This window comes from Myxocyprinus asiaticus, chromosome 14, assembly GCF_019703515.2.
Source record: "Myxocyprinus asiaticus isolate MX2 ecotype Aquarium Trade chromosome 14, UBuf_Myxa_2, whole genome shotgun sequence".
NCBI lineage: Eukaryota > Metazoa > Chordata > Actinopteri > Cypriniformes > Catostomidae > Myxocyprinus > Myxocyprinus asiaticus.
The window spans coordinates 19,779,201-19,796,774 of NC_059357.1; the positions used below are offsets into that span (position 1 = coordinate 19,779,201).

General features: G+C 39.5%; 1 protein-coding gene across 4 annotated transcripts in view; it reads right to left on the reverse strand.

Annotated features, from left to right (window-relative positions):
* Positions 1-6,763, reverse strand: part of LOC127452282 (leucine-rich repeat-containing protein 4B-like) — a 74,423-nt gene extending 67,660 nt beyond the window's left edge. For 2 of the 4 annotated variants that reach the window (XM_051717630.1, XM_051717633.1), the window contains exon 1: positions 6,688-6,760. The gene's annotated coding sequence lies outside the window, so the exon portion shown is untranslated. Of the gene's footprint in view, positions 1-6,687 lie in introns of all 4 variants that reach the window. The other 2 variants (XM_051717632.1, XM_051717629.1) reach the window with 2 other exon arrangements.
* Between the last annotated feature and the right edge of the window lie 10,811 nt (positions 6,764-17,574).

Here is a 17,574-nt window from a genome sequence, read left to right on the forward strand (position 1 = left end):
AATATATATATATAATTTTTGTTTTCTTACAATTATTACGTTTATTATTAGAAATGTACCTTAATAGGTCATATTGATGCAATTTTAATGGGGTTGTCTCTGCGTTGTGTTGAATAAAGCACACGACTGAAACCATCTCATGCCTTTGGTGGATTTTATTGTGTTTAAACACATTGAAAAGCGGTGGTCAGTCCCAATAATCATGCTCACGTGTATTGTGTAATGAGGATGAACATTAAAGCAAACATTACTACACATAAAACATGGTAGTTTGAGAAGAGAGCATACAATACACTTTCATACATGACAAAACAAAATACATGTCGATGATAACCCCCAAAAAATATGATAAAATTAATTAAAATATTTTTCTGGGGAGCACTCACCCACCACAAACACTCTCGGCTGGTGTGAATCTTAATGACCCAACCAGAACCAGTTCGCTACACAGCACCAGCCAATGGGTGGAGAGTGCAGCTTAAATATAATTAAAGGGTTATACACAAAATTAAGTAAAGCAAGTGGAAGCACCTTTCTGACCCTGTTACACAATGAAAAATGAAATGGCCATAGAAATAAATACAATAAATTAAAAAAAGAGATATTGCAATAAACATTATTATTAGACACTTTTCAGTCCTCCTGCTTTTCACAGGTGTTGGCTGGGTTTCCCGAAGCACTAAGAAGAATGTTAATAGCACTTAAGAAGTACTTAATCTCTATGGTGCGTTTCCCAAAGCATCGTTATCTAAGTAAAAACGTTTGTAAATTAACGAGAGATTTGAACCACTCTTAAGTCCATTAAGTGCAACTTAAATGTTTCTCTCTCACATCTTTCACAGTTTATCAGAGACAAAGGGACATTGAATAAATTATATTAATATATTTTGATCACTGGAAAGCCATTGTACACTGTTTTAGAGGATTAAAAATGTGTGAAAAAAATCGCGTTGAAATCAACTGGCAGTCTCTACAGCAGGGGAGGACTGGCCATCGGGAGGACCGGGACTTTTCCCGAAGGGCCGGCCGCGAAACAGGGCCGAATGAGCCGCGATAAGCTGAAATGGGCCGCCACGTTATGCAGAACGGGCCACAAAACAGCGCCGCAATATGCAGAAAGGACAGCGACCCCCCCACCCCGGGCCAGTCTCTATTTAAAATCCAAGGCCGATTTCTCTTCCCAGTCCGCCCCTGCTCCACAGTCAATGTGATAGTTCTAAATTAGGTCTAAAGATAAATCTAAATTTACATAACACATAATACAGTATAACGTTTTATTGGCATTATTTGATAATCATAACTATGATAGCAATAGAAAGATTATCTTATTAAACAGATTTCTTTAGACATATGTGAGTAAAATGACCCTGCAGGTTAAAACTTCAATAAATAGGCCTAAATAAATAAATAAAATACGTTTATCAAAGGAGGTTAGAGTGAGTGTGCAATGAGAGATTCCCTTCATTCTGTTCAGAAAGGTCTATGAGTAGTTCAGTACTGATGTCTGTCATTTTAATCCTATTCTTTGTGCATCTGTTCAGTTTACAGCCCAAAAAACAACACAGGCTATGTGAGATCCCCTTATTATGATCATATGATGTGATGCTAATCAGGTACATTCCTGTTACATGCACTCCTTGCGTCACTTTTATTAACCTCTATAAGCTGAGCAAACATCTGAAACCCTGTCTTACCAAAGCCCTAATTATTTATTTTATTTAATTTTGTAATAGTTAATAAATTTCAGAGCCTCCACAAGGTTACAAACAACTTCCATATTTGTTAGTATTTCCACATTATTTTCATTTTGAGAAGACAAACACCTGGACATATTTGACAACTCTCCTTTGGCTTATGTTCGCAAAATATTTCTTTTGATTAGTAGTCTATGTAAAATAAGAGGTCTGGTGAAAAAAGCAAGTGAATCAGATGTGCTATTTATAGCTGTCCTAAAGAGTTGGGGAATGTTACATTCAAATGGAGGCTAAAGAGTAGACAAGCACAGAAGGGAAACTTCATGTTGTAGCTACTGAATTATGACACATATGACAATTCACCTGTCATTCCAATGTCCTTGCATCCTGAGATGGTCTGGGATCACATTCAGCGTTCTCATAGAAGACACTATTCCTACAAATTGTACCCAGATTACGAATAGGGAAGAAATAGTGAGAACTCGTCATATGCGCGTTCCACGAGACACACTAATACCATACAAAGAGAAAAGAGCTGCACACAAACTTTGAAGTGAGCAGCATATGCAGACTATTTAATTATTTAATTAAAACACAGCCCTTTGTGATTTAATAACCGCACATGGTCATAACGCTTTTTCAATTTTATTTTGATTGTGCAGCCCTGTTATTAATTTCTAAAATATATATATATATATATATATATATATATATATATATATATATATATATATATATATATATACAGTATATATTATATAAATATATTTAACACTACAGTAAATTACTTTTTCTTTTAGATTTAAAAGCACCTCAAAACACTGGGATTCCAGTGATCAAGTCCTCTAATAGATCAGACTGAAATTTTAAATAATGCCAAGCAATAAATGTCAGATTTTTTTTTCCATCAAATTGTTTATCATGTTTGCATGTTGGTTATACTCTGCCAACCATGTTAAAATAGGATGCTCCTTTGCTCCCTATTGAGTGAATGACAGTGCTGTCTGTCTGCAATGGTCTCAGAACAGTTTAAAATGCATATTATTTTCACCCTAAAGCCTCTGGAAGCAACATTTTTCAGCCTTTGGTTGAACCCACTGATTCTCAATGTAATAATGCACAGTAAATATATGATTTCTAAGGAAAAAATTGGCTAAAGTACACATTAGTATACATTGTGTTTAGCAGTGTGGCGTTTCACGATAAAATCGCTAAAAAAATTTAAATGGCATATCGGATGAAACTAGAGACTCTAATATTTTGACTCAAACAGGTTTCAATGAAAAAACATAATTAGGTTTCTTATCAGATGTAGTTTTGTTGGCGTTTCTCTGAAAGACAAACTCTGCTGTGGTCGGTGCCATGTTGTTTTGTCAACTTTACTGACAGCACAGAGTCTCCTGAACTAAGATCAGTTGGTTTAAATGAATATAATTTATGCATTGTGTATAGCGAAGCCAAAATACAACATCCACACGTGTACGCAGGGGTCGCACGAGGTTAAATATAAAATGTAGAATATAGATATATGAAATTAATGAAAATATGAAGTCATACTTTTAAAAATTAAATTATGAAATATATGTTCCATCATGACAACAACAAAGTTTAAGTCTGCTCAGAAGTGCCTTTAACACTTGGGGCTGAGGTGGGTCAGAGCAGGCATAATTTAGTCTGGCTTGTATGCTTCTTTACACAGAATTTTGAGCAGGAACAGAGCAGGCTCAAATTGAAAATGCAACCTCTGAAGGTTCATTGATGATGTGAACGCAATTAATTCCTGGTTTCCATTAGACCAGAACCCGTGTCTCTAGGCTGGTCACACAACTCGCTGTCAGTGGTGTCACATGAAAAGGTTAACACATTTGAATTGATGCAAAGATGTCTGATGGGAGCTGCCGCTTGTCAGTAACAGAATGGGGTCGATTTCAGGGTACTGAAAATTCAGTAGCAACATGTTGAGTTCCCGTGTGATCATGTTGAATAGATGGTCAAGTAGTAAGACAAAAGTTAAAGATTTAAGCTTAGTGAAAAGCCTGTGTAAACTCCTAAATCTATTTTTAAAGTTGACCAAATTGACTTTTAGTAGGTCTTCACATTTACACTCAGTCTCCTCTGGGAAAATGGACCAAAAAAATATTGATGACTCATCATGCACTACAAGTTTTTGTCCTATAGAATGAAAACGCCCCTCCCCACAATACCACCTGCCTCTGACTAGCAAAAGCAAAACATGGCTGGTCGTGGCTGACGCTGTGCCTAAAGCCTATTGGCTTTTTAATAAATAGAACAAACACTTTGATATATCCTGCCCAAACACAGGAAAGAAAATTGCATTTGTCAAGCAGTTTCACTCTTTAACATGCAACACTATGCAACACCTTACTCTCTGCATGCACACAATCCAATCCCAGTAAGGCGGCTGGTTCTCTTCTGCAGCTGCATCTTGTTTTTCCTTGATGTCAACAGGCTTTCATCTGTGTGTGTCTCTAAACCACCTTTTAATCATTATCTAATTATTTAGATCTAGTTTTGCCGCAGGCATTGAGGAGCAACTTGCTGAGTTGCAGCCCTGAAGGGCCTGATTGGAGCAGAAGGGTTGAGGGAGCATTGCCTATATGTTCTCTGTGAACTGCTCCCTCAAGCACGTCTGTATAAGCCTTCTCCTCGGATGGCTGATGTCTGTCACCTTTTGACCCACTATAGTTAAAAGCCCCTTAGTCCATTAAAAAAGGATACATGAAACGCAAACGCGAGATAAAGCATCAAAGGTTAACTTGCGTGCGTGCGTGCGTGCACACACACACACACACACACACACACACACACACACACACACACACATAAAAAGGTTCTTTTAGCAGGAGAAGCTTGAAGCCCATCCAGGAAAAATCAAACACCAATAGGTATCATTTATCAGTTATAATGTCACATGGTTGTCCAAGTCAAGGAGAGGAATAAGGCACGAATTAAGGCATTAGAATGATTATTCATAAAATTTCATGTCATCTTCAAATGTAACCCTCCTATTGCGTTCAAAATCTGCATACAACTTTTGCATTCGTGGGTCAATTTTGACCCAGTGCAATTCAAGCTTACAGTGAAAAAAAATGACCCAAATGCAGTAGGAGGGTTAACACCGGTATTTTTAAGACAACCCATTGGGAAATCTGCAGCAGGCAAATGGCTCACACAAAGCCTCTCAAAGAGCATCATAAAGTTATTAACTTGCGTTAATTCTAGCATGGTGGATGGTTGTAAATACAGCCCTCCTGAGTTTAATACTGCAGTGCCTATGGCTCCTGTTTTTATCAACAGTGTATAGTATTACTACACTGGAACAAACCAGCTCTAAGCAGCTACAGGAACTGAAAAATGCTATTTAAATGCTCTATTTCTTTACAAGGTGAATTGCTTACCAACAAACATCCGTCAACAATATTCTGATTGCAGCCATTTTGGCCCAGCAACACCTGGCTTGCAATGTGAAATGTCTCCCTCAAAGCTGTGTTTTACTAAATGTATTTATGTGATGTGTCATGGCTTATGTTGCCAAGGGAACATATATGATAATGAAAGCACATTTCTCCTCTCTCAATATGCCGCCTGAGGTCTCTGCATAAAAGCCTCAGTCATTCTCCTTTCTATGAAGGCATTGCTCAGTATCCACAGTATCAACATTCACTCTCAGATCATCAGTCACACACTATTTTGCCAATAAACTTCCAACTTAACCAACAAATCACCCTTTATGATTTTGAAATACATATAACATGTCATAGCTACACAGAAAAACATTCATAGTTTAATTGATCACACAGTGGTAGAAGCCTATGGTAGAGCATTATCATTAGCAAGCAACGTGTGAAGAAATGCCCCAGTGCCCCGTATGCACCCTCTTCCTACAGCAACAGATGCCCAAGTCATTACCACTCATGTCACACACACATACATACACACACACACACACACACACTATCAGAGCGCGCAGCTCATGTCTATGTTCTTATTCTCCTTCAGCTGAAACATCGCGTCAAACATAAGCATTTTAAAACCCTTTGTATTATTGTGTCACAGTTAGCAGCAGTAAATCTTCATTCATTGGACTTAATCGGTTTGTTTCTTGTTCGCGAGCGGTAAGGCGCGCGCTTTAGTGATTTATACCAGGCCACACAGTGTCTTTGTATTTAAACCCATAAATTTGGGGAAAGCGCCTTTCAAAGTGAAAACACTCAATCACTTCCCGAAAATCCAAAGTCAGAGTCGCACTTTGAAGACAACAGTCTTAACCCATGGTGTGCGTTGCCACATTTAAATGTGGTAATCCTATTTATAAACCAAGAACCCGCGTGACAAATAAACTAAGAAAATGGGCATTTGAGCATCCTTCCCTCTTCACACAGACAAATATTTATTTATGTGCCGACTCTTCCGTATTATAGACAATAATAATCTATACCGGCATACTAGCAATAACTAGACTTAAATAATGGTTGTTTTATTAAATGCAAGCCCTGGTAACGGTGTAATCATCTTAAAACGAACAACCTCTCCTTTCTCATCTTGTAAAAACAAACAATCCTGTATCCTTAAGTAATGCATCCATAATGTATGGCTCTAGGTCACTACATGTTGATGAAAAGGTGTCTCGCCAGCACAAATTCATTAGTTTACATCGATGTGCGCCACCGCGCGTAAAACAGGACACACGCGCGCGCGCAACTGGACACATACACAGAGGCACACACATTCTGCCGCATTCATTCTAATGTTGTAATATAAAATATAAATAAATATAAATATAAAATCAGATTTGTGTTCATGTAGTCGTTGATCAAACTGGCAAATAGTTAAAAAGATGAAATCAGCCTTATTGAAAGCATTTGTTCGCGAGAGCTATTTATGCACAATTTTCCTGGACCACCAGCATGACAAGATACGTTCAAAACATTTCATTTCCCAATTAGTATTATATATATATATGTACCCTTACCTTTTGTCTTCTTTGTTTTTAATTTAAATATATTCCTCAGAAGCTCTGGTGCGGAGTCGATGTCTCCTCTTCCCTGTCTTTCTCCGTCTCCCTAGCTCTCCCTGTACGACCCCTCTGTGGCTGTCTGTCTCTCTCTCTCTCTCTCTCTCTCTCTCTCTCTCTCTCTCTCAAATTGATTCACCCTTTCGGAGAGCTCGAGGCTCAGCACTGTCTACTTGCGAGTTGTGGCGGGTCAGATGGAAAAATACACGCAGGAAGAAAAGATAACAGTTGATCAGTCTTACGATGAATCATCCTTAAGCTTGGAGAAAACAAACACTGTCCTTAAAAATCCGTAACTAAAATAACAATTAAACCGCAAAAGCCGACGAGGCAACAGTTTAAAGGGAAAGTTCACCCAAAAATGAAAACGTTCTCATTATTTACTCATCCTTCTTGCCTCTGCAGAACACAAAGATTTTTAGAAGAATATTTTAGCTCTGTATGTCCATACAATGCAAGTGAATTGTGACCAGAACTCCAAAAGCTAAAAAAAAAATCACATAAACACAGCATAAAACTAATCCATGAGACTCCCATGGTTTAATCCATGTCTTCAGAACCAACATAGCTGTGGGTGTGAAACAATAATTAAGTCAGTTTTTTCCCATTAATTCTCCTTCCTGCCCAGTAGGTGGCGATCTGCATGAAGAATACAAATCGCCAAAAACAAAAGAATGTGAAAGTGGAGATTTATGGTAAAAAACTGATTTAAATATTGATCTGCTTCTCACCCATACCTACCATATCGCTTCTGAAGACATGGATTAAACCACTGGAAACCACTGGAGTCTGGAGATTATTTATATGCTGTTTTTATGCGCCCCATTATGTTCTTTGTGTGTTAGTGTGTGTGTGTTCTGCATAAGAAAGAAAGTCACACATCTGGGGTGGTGTGTGGGTGCAAATGATGAGAGAATTTTCATTTTTGGGTGCCCCTTAAATGTGTCAAATTAAAAGCGGATTTTAAACGTCATTGAAGTCCAGAAAACAATAGATGCCGCAATCAATTAACTCCACAATTGGATTAATTAAAAGTTACAAGACGGCAAAATATCGTCTTTCACCAAAGGTTTAGGCCAGACATATGCAATAAGAGAGACTAAAAGTGTGAATAAACATACTGCAAGGAGTGAAGCGTCATCATGAGACAACTCTCCCTGGTGAACAATATGGCGCAGGTGAATGTCAATAAAGGGCCGTTCACGCCGAACTGCGGTGTTTTTCAGGTGCTTTCTTATGTAAACATGCGGTAGACGGGCGTCTTTGACATTGTCAAGTTAAATAGAACTTGAACTTTACCTTTTAAAAAAGGTTTAGGCTACATACGTTGCTCTGCGTCTAGCTTCCGGTCTGAACGGCCTCCAAGACAGTATTTCATGCATGTCACATCAAAACACGCATGACACTTTGTGGAAGAGAGAGAGAGAGAGAGAGAGAGAGAGAGAGAGAGAGAGAGAGAGAGAGAGACGCTTTCTCACAAACCCCCTGTCATTGACAGCACGTGCGGTGAAACACAATACTTATCCGCAAGAATTGGAAATGTTGCGGGCTCAAACTTTATTTGTGTGTTTGTGTAGGCAGTGATATTGTTTGTGTGAGAGAAAGATACAGAACGCATGTGTGCGCGGGCACAGCACGCGCGCTCTGCTTTGGATGTTGCGTTCCCATAGCAACGCTAAGGCGCATACAGTAGTTTGCCCCTCACCCCTCACCCAGCATCTGACTTTAAACGCTTCTATCAAGCACCCTTTCCTGCAAATTTAGAGCGAGGTAGCGCGGAAGATTGCGATAAATAATTGTGAGAGATACCGCTCAATTGACGGGGGCGTGACAACTTTAGTTGTTGATTGGATGGATTGGGGGATAAATGAGGTGTGAGAGGAGGAGGGAGAGGTCAGTGGAGACAACGTGTTGTGCACATGAGGGGGAGAGAGAGAGAGAGAGAGAGAGAGAGAGAGAGAGAGAGAGATGGGTGATTAGTACTGAATTGATAACATTCTAAATTCAGATGCAAGGAATCAGTCACTCGCCCATGTGCTGCCTCTACACTTTTAACTCTTTGCTCACAATATGCATAGACAAAACAAGGTTTGATCGAGATTACATGGCAGCTTGAGCAATTTCCAGACTTTACCTCCCTTTACCTCCCTTTGTTTTTAATTATTATTATTATTATTATTATTACAGGGCTGGACCCAGACTGAAATGATATACGCATTTGACTACTGATTCCTTGTAGGTTCCTATATGGTCTAGTGGCCAGCGCGAGCACCCTTCAAATCGACATCCCCATGAACAAACTCTCTTCACCTCACTTTTGTCCTCCCCTCCTCTGTCGCTCTCTGCAGCACACGTTAGAGCACTAACTCCACTGACATCACATCTATACCATTAGCTCTTTCGCTCTCTTTCAATACCCCGCACCCCTTCCTTTCCTGTCTTTTGCCCCCTCCTGCGCTCTTTGCAGTTTTAGAAGAGGCTTTGTTCACAGCCCACAGCTCACCCCTGGATTTCTACACCAGTGGGTTCACTCTCTCTCTCTCTCTCTCTTGTCCAGCTTCAGCATCCTGCTTCTCCCACTCCCTTCCTTCTTCCTTTCCCTCCCTCTCTCTCTCTATTAAATTTCCAGTCACACAACAGTGCAGTGGATATCCCTCCCTCCCTCCGGTTTTCTCTCTCTCTCTCTCCTCTTTCCAATCTCCTCCTCTCTCCCACATACCCTCCTATGTTGAAATCTTCCTGGATCTCTCTATGTCTCCCTGTTGACAACTCTCGCTCTCTCTCTCTAATTCAAAGCCCTCAATCTCCATTGATTAAGACTCCAAGCTGTCCCCCTCCTCATTTACAATTGTCTCATCTCTTCCGCTTTCACCCCAATTAAAGCAAAACCTTTCTCCAGCCCAGAGCTCCCCCACTTATCCGGCATGGCAGTCGACTCGTCTATGTTGCGCAGTGTGTACGTTGACCATGTGGACTGCGTTAGTAAATCTCTCTCTTTCCTCCTCTCATGTGGGGCAGCTGAGATGTGACTGATTGTGTGGACACCGCAGGCCATTAAATGAACAGTGATGCGGTCCGACTAGAGGATTAATGCAGTTCACATGAAGAAGACAGAGCAAGCGCACTGCTCTTGCACTCCGAACACTAGGCCCTGTGTGTGATTACCGTCCTTCACGGGGAGCTGCGGGCCCTTTCAGCGCTGCAATGCTTTACTAGCTTAAGCGAACACGCTGTATTTTATGCCATGCTTCGGAATTAATGTTCTCCGCCGTGTCCTCACCTGCAGAGTGAAATACTCCTAAACCACAGTGTGGTACAACACAGTACTAGACAGAGTTTATGCTCTGTGATAATCCACTACACTGATGCATTAGACCTTCAGTTTTTCAGTACCTGCAAACTCTTGCTATTACGCAGTGATTGTGTGAAGACTGTTCAATTCCAGTGTTCTCTACCACAGTCATTTTCAACCGGGAGTTCATGTACTCTAGGGAGTAGTTCAGCACATTCCAGGGGGCATTAGGAAAGATTTCCATATTGCTTCGTTTAACCTATAAAACAGGAATTATAAATTAAAAATATTAGTGCTGTAAATAGATTAAAATAAATATTTTTGTTTGTTTGTAGTTAACACATTACTGTATTCAGTTCCTTCTTAAGTAAACAAAGTGTGTAAGTTGTGCTAATTTGTGTGGATGACCAACACACCCAAAACAATACGTCATTATACTGTAGCAACGTTTTGCCTGCACCCCCAAAACTTCACCCTTGGTCTGTATTTTAAAGGTGCACTAAGTCATTTTTTTCCCTTGTTTAAAAAATGTTACTTTAAAAAAACTTTATTGTAATTTTGCAACGTGTATAAAATCATGAGCACTCACATGAGATGAAGACTCCAGTCATTTTAATAACCTCAAGCACCATACAAATGATCATTAAAGTAATCCATGCTATTTGTGTACTGTATTCCGGATCTTCCGAGGCTGTGATCGGTTTGTGTGAGGAACAGATCCAAATTATAGGAATATTCCTTGTTCAATACAAATTAAGCTCAATCGACAGCATTTGTGGCATAATGTTGATTTCTACAAAAAATTATCTTGAACTGCCCCTTCTTTTCTTAAAAAAAAAAAAAAAAAAAGAGCAAAAATCTGTTCCAGTGAGGCACTTAAATGGAAGTGAATGGGGCCAATCCGTAAAAGTTAAAATTCTCACTATTTCAAAAACATGATTTTAGTGTGATAAACCTTTTCTGTGCAAAGTTATATCCAATTTTACAACTTTGTCACCATGACGATGTAATGCCAAACAAACCCTAAACACTAAAATGACTGTAAAAATCACGATTTAAACAACTTTACAGCTCAAATAATACATGAGTTTTAACAGAAGAGTTAATGTTAGTGCTTTTATAAATGATAAGCTTCATATTTCTGCCTTTAAATCCTCCAAAAATTGGCCCCATTCACTTCCATTGTAAGTGCCTCACTGTAACCTCGATTTTTGCTTCTTCTTTTTTTTTTTTTTTTTTAAAGAAAATGACAGACGAGTCAAAATAATTTTTTGTGGTAATCAACATTATGCCACATGTCCTGTCGATTGAGCTTAACTTCTATTGAACGCGGAATATTCCTTTAGGTCTATGTAACGATCATCATCACCATCTGGTGCAACACTCAAATTCCACTTCAGTTTAAACATTCAAGGAGTATTACAAGAGCTTTGACATCATTTTATTTTTTTTACATTTATCCCCTTTTCTCCCCAAATTGGAATGCCCAATTCCCACTACTTAGTAGGTCCTCGTGGTGGCGTGGTTATTCACCTCAATCCGGGTGGCGGAGGACAAGCCTCAGTTGCCTCCGCTTCTGAGACCGTCAATCTGCACATCTTATCACGTGGCTCATTGTGCATGACACTGTGGAGACCCTGCATGTGGAGGCTCATGCTACTCCACGCGCCCCATTGAGAGCGAGAACCACTAATCACAACCACAAGAAGGTTACCCCATGTGACTACCCTCCCTAGCAACCGGGCCAATTTGGTTTCCAATTTGGAGACCTGGCTGGAGTCACTTAGCACGCCCTGGATTCGAACTCGTGACTCCAGGGGTGGTAGTCAGTCTCAATACTCGCTGAGCTACCCAGGCCCCCAGCTTTGACATTATTGATGTCAAATGTCATTGGCTTTCATGTGTCTTGTGTCCAATTGCAACATGCTGATGTTTGGATGTATATTTATGAATGAGATAAGACTGCCTTCACGGTCACGGAGAGGAAGATGAGCGATTAAAACCATCAGTTTCACTCTGTTCCAAACACTGATCTATTGCATGGCTTCAGAAGACATTAAATGACATTAAGTGAGTTGTTTAAAATATGTTTTCAAACGAATATATTAAGTATAAAAAAAACATACGGCGATTAAACACTCAAAATAAATCCAGATTGCCAAGCCTGTGACGGAATCCTCCGAACTGAGGTGAGAATGGAATGACAAGGATGTTTCGCTACTGTGACGCCTCTGTCATGAGCATAGCCGGATGTATGCATGGGCAGAGGTGGGCAGATTTTTACAAGCAAGAATGATAATAATAGATATTTTTGTGAAATCTTTGGTGCTCATAAAGAAGCCTAGGTCTAGAAGCACCACCACAAGCTTGTGGTGGTGCTGCTAGCATGTAGCTACTTTTAATTATACCACAGGATTCCTTCTTCCCCAGCTCCCGCTCATATCTTCCTCTCGCCCCTCCTCAGCTCCCAAAATCACGTTGCAGGTGTTGGCGAAAAAACTGGATCTGATTTCTAATTCACCATCCCAGCCAATATTAGCTAGCTACCCCAAAAGGGAATTTGGGGGCATAACGATCAGTTAACACTGGATTAAACCTTTCGCGACCATAGCTGGAATGCAGTGTTTTGCTAAATGCAGGCTTCTGTTTCCCCTGTCGTTAGTTCAGTGTTGTTAATGAGAAAGAGTTTTACATCGCAACTTACATCTCTTTTATATACATCTATCTTTTACAGTGATATCTATCCATCTATCTACCTAGATTCCTGTATATTTACCTAAATTACTTTCACAAGTAAAATTAACAATACATTATTACCTTACAAAAGCAAAACTCAGTAACTACGCTTGCTTTAAGAGTGCAATTCTAATTTGTGAAATTTAGTAATATTTTAGTTATAGAGGTAGTATAACAAGATTAAGGTATACTTACCCTCCAATATGCCCACCTATAACATCTCCCAGCCCACCTTAACATAGCTGGATAGAGCCTGGCCTGGTCATGAGACACCATGACACTTGTAGAAGAATATAATGTGCATCTAGCCTATATAAGACACCAGACAGAGTTACATTTCTGCAGGGGTGTAGGAATGATCTGAAAACTGGGGGAGACAATTATAAACCTATCAGCTTGACTGATGAATATTAATTATGTGACAGTATGTAGTTAATATTCAATGCGGCTAGTAGTCTTGATTTGCTAAAAGGCAGAAAAAGGTAAATAGGCAACAGCTATAGTGTTGCCGCTTACTGCGGGCTGGTTGCTGACGTTTTACGCAGACGGCTGAAATGTTTTCCTTCACACTGCTGCCAAGCAAAATAAAATTCTTAAAATAAAATTATTAATTTTCAAATAGTAGGGGGACGAACTTAGACATTTCTAAACGATCTAAAATGGTGGACATGTCCCTCTCAGTTATAATTGTTGCTACGCTCCTGCATTTATGCTGCTCTTTACTCGATTAATGATAATGCAAAATTATATCCAGTAAAATATTTATAAAGAGTTTTGCTAACCCATTTCTGGTTTAGTGTTGATATGGGGGTACTTGGGCTTTACTAATGGGGCTGTTGGGAGGACAAAACAGGGTGGAAAAGACGGCTCTACTGCAATAGATCCAGCACAAGATCTTATGTTCTGGCATGTTTGAGAGAGTCTAGTGTAAAATCTGTGCTTTACATTGGTCCACCAGACATGTGGCAAGCTCTGCTGCGTTAGACCATGTCAGCACATTTAGCTCCATCAAAACTCGCTATTCTCAAGGACATCTCAGAATATATCTAATGTGGTAAGTAATTCCTGCCATGTATATGTCAAAGCCTGTGTTGTCCTTTTTGACTGACACTAAGGTGTGGCTTCTTACTATGCATGCAATTTTAAAAGATAACACTGTGAACAGTTAGAACAATAAGATGCAACATGACGTGAGATGCAACCATGTGTGTGAAATTCCACACTGCATCTAAAATAAAGCCTTGCTGTTACTTAGAATTGCATTAAAGTTTAACAACTGCATTAGCACTCCTTGCACTGCACACATTCACATCTAACTACATAATGTTAGCCCTTTGTACTGTGCTGATTGCAAGCATGTAAAGATGTAAATGTTCTCTGTGAATGCAAATAAAGGCATGAAAGCTGTAGTGAGATATGTTTAGCATTGCAAGAGCTATTTACATTTGTGCCTTGAGCTGGACACTTTAACCACCATTTACATTACATTTAAAAACATTACATCACTGCTGCCTGCATTACAAACACTTTCTAACCACCAGTGTTAGGTAAATAACTCAAAAAAGTAATCCACTACAAATGAATAATTCCTTCCCAGTTATTATTTCATGAAAACAGTAATCACATTAATAATTACTATTAAGTTACTTTCTAAAACACTTTTTACAGAAGTTTTAGTTTTTCCACTAAACTAACTCATAATAATGTCTATTGTCTAAATTTAAAATGTGACGTTAAACAATTTTTTATTTTTTTTATTTTTTTTGCTTAAAAAGTAATTCAATTACAGTATACAATAACTCTGAAATCAGATTACACCTGAGACAGATGACCACTGTCCTCTAAACTAGCACTCAGGGTTCCCACCCTTTTTGAACAAAGAATTTCCATGACTTTTCCATTTCGATCTATTTCGTGATCACTGGATAAGGATTTTTTTTTTTTTTATTTACTATTTTTTAATAGAGATTGCAATTTCTGGGCCAAGAAATCTTTTTGAGCTGAGCTTAACTAGAAACAAGGATATTCACTATAGTAATTTCCATGACTTTTTTAAGTTTTATTAAGTTCCATGACCTTTCCAGGCCTCCAAATCACAATTTTAAAATTCCCTGATAATTCTAGGTCTTCCATGACAGTTGAAACTCACTACATTTGAAACACTTTCAGCTGTGTTAAACAGCTTACGTTACCATGGTTCTGTGAATCACAGTCCAGAATACCAACAGAGTAGTGAGATAATAAAATTAATTGGAGTTAATCAATCAAAACACAGCAAAAATTCAGTCCCATTGTTCATTGACCCATGAGCACCATGAAGCTGACACCTCAGTGAACCTGTTTTGATAAGCTCTAGTGTTGCCAATCTGTGCACCGTCTTTCAATGGGCTATTCCATTGCTTAATAATATTTCCTATCAGGCCTCTCAGTTGCGTTTCGTGTTCTTAGCGATGTGTCATCCACCGTGCTGTGTCAGGTCAGGATTTGAAGCAGGCTTAGACTTGCTGTGAAAAGAAATACATTACATCTTTCTTTGTCCTTTTTTCACTTTTCACTCACACTACCTCTAGCCTGACCCCGATCAGAGAGAGGAGCAGCATGGTGCTACAGCGCTCCTGTCTGATACAGTCAGTACTTCTGCCCCACCTCACCAATGAAGCTGAGTTTCTGCTGCCTCAGCATGCCTGAAAACATAACATAAGAGAGAGGGATCAGCTTCACACAGCAGAGCAATTACACCCAATAAACATCTCCAATGTCTGAATATGAACCCTTCAAATGCCCCCTAATGGGCATAAAGCCTTAACAAAACCTTCAATCACCAAACTCACCGCTGATATGTTTTGCATTTGGAATGAATAAAGCCTTAAAAAAATGGTGTTTCCCAAATCTTGGCCCTGGAGTACCCCACTGCACATTTTGGATGTCTCCCTTTTCAATTCAGGGTATGGATCATTCTTCTATAGAGCTAATGAGTTGAATCAGGTTTGTTAGAAAATGTAAACATAAAAATTTTGCAGTGATGGGGTCCGCAGGATCCGGGATCGAAAACTGCTAAATCATATCATATCCGTTGCGGTGTCCAAAATAATTTTCCATACTTTAAAATTGTGTGACCGACCCTCAAGGCTAGGGTACACTTAGATTTTCTGTGTTCTTTTTTGTCTCGTGCACAGTCAAATGGTCTTTTCAAAGTATACTCTTTTGACTGCGAGCCAGTACGGGTGCGTATTACTACATGTGCATCACTACATGTGCATCACAGTCGACACTGTCCGCTTGTCTTGAAAACCTGGGCTGCGCACAGACAGTCTGCACGTAGTGTGCTGATGACGAAATTTGCGTCATGTGTTCATAGCAGCACACGGAAAACTGAAGTATACTTTGCCCTTTAATAATCTTCCCTGCTAAGTTAACAAAAGCTTCTTTTTTTCCACTCAGTTAGCTGCAAGTAAAATTATAATCAGTTCCACCAAAATCAACTATGCTTGGCTACACCTAGGTTGGAAACCCTGTCCCAGATAACAGTCATACTCAAGAATGACTGTGTTCTAGTTGTTTGCGAAAAGACTTGGACCATGTGCAGACAAACAAGAAAACGCACCTGCACGCTGACCCTAAGTCAATACACTCACCCATTAAGGCCAGAGAGCAGCTCTGCCCTGAGGTCCTGCAACTGTGCCATTTCGAAACCATTTTTTTCCTCCAGTGTGATATGAACATCTCTAAGGGGTAAAACAAGACTCCACAACCATTCCTATGCCACATTGTTTTATATTTAAAACAAAAGTCAGTTGAAGCATTTGCCCCTAAAACAAACCCTCTCTGGCTCTGTGACCCACTTATTCCCTTGGCCTGAGCTCAACATCGATAGAGCAGACGCTGCAAAATTAAATGCAGCCATACAGCCACTGGAACTGCAACAATACTCTCTCTTCCACACGAGTGAGCAGAATGGCCCAACTCCTAAAGTTATGCTTAATACACTGAAGTAGAGGCACCAGTCATCAATGTCTGTGCTACAGCAATTTACTCTCGACAATGCTACTCTAATGCTTTTAGACAATAACAAGACAAAATGTACATCCACACATCAAACTGTGATAAGTGCAAACAGTCTATGTATCCAAATTTGTGATATCTAAACAGAGCTCTCTTGAAATAGGAACAACCACAGACTAGAAAGTGTGAAAAGCAAAAAAAAAAAAAAAAAAAAAAGGAAACGAAAAGAGATTCAAGGGAGAAAACTGCAAGAGAGTGTAGCCCACAGTTGTTCAGCTATTGACGTGACCTGGATGGCAGCGAAAGGGATGAGCAGCCGTCACTGTGAGACAGAAGAGCCTCTATTTGTGTGTGAGGAAGGGATGTAGAAAAAGCTTAGAATCAGATCCCAGTGTCAGTGTATCTTAGCAACCGCCTCTATCTCCCAGGTGACAGGGACTAACATCACTTCCTGTCTGTGTGAGAATGTGTGTCTGTGTACCAAGCATGTGCTTATGTGAAAATACATGAATACGTACAAAATGTGTATGCGTGCATGGTATTGGTAAAATGGTTGACTGCTCTGTGACCGCAGGCTGTTTTGCAATTCACTACCATTTCAGTAGCCGTTAGTAGCTCAGATTGTGTGCCTGTGTTCCCATTATGCGACTGGTGCATTGCAAAGAAATGAACCAATCATTGGACGTATGACAGATTTGGAACATGCATTCCTAATGTGACAGATATGTAGTACATCTTGCATTAATCACACACCATTTCATAATTAATGCCACAGGATACTCAATGATAAGCATTATCTGACAGTAATGCTCATT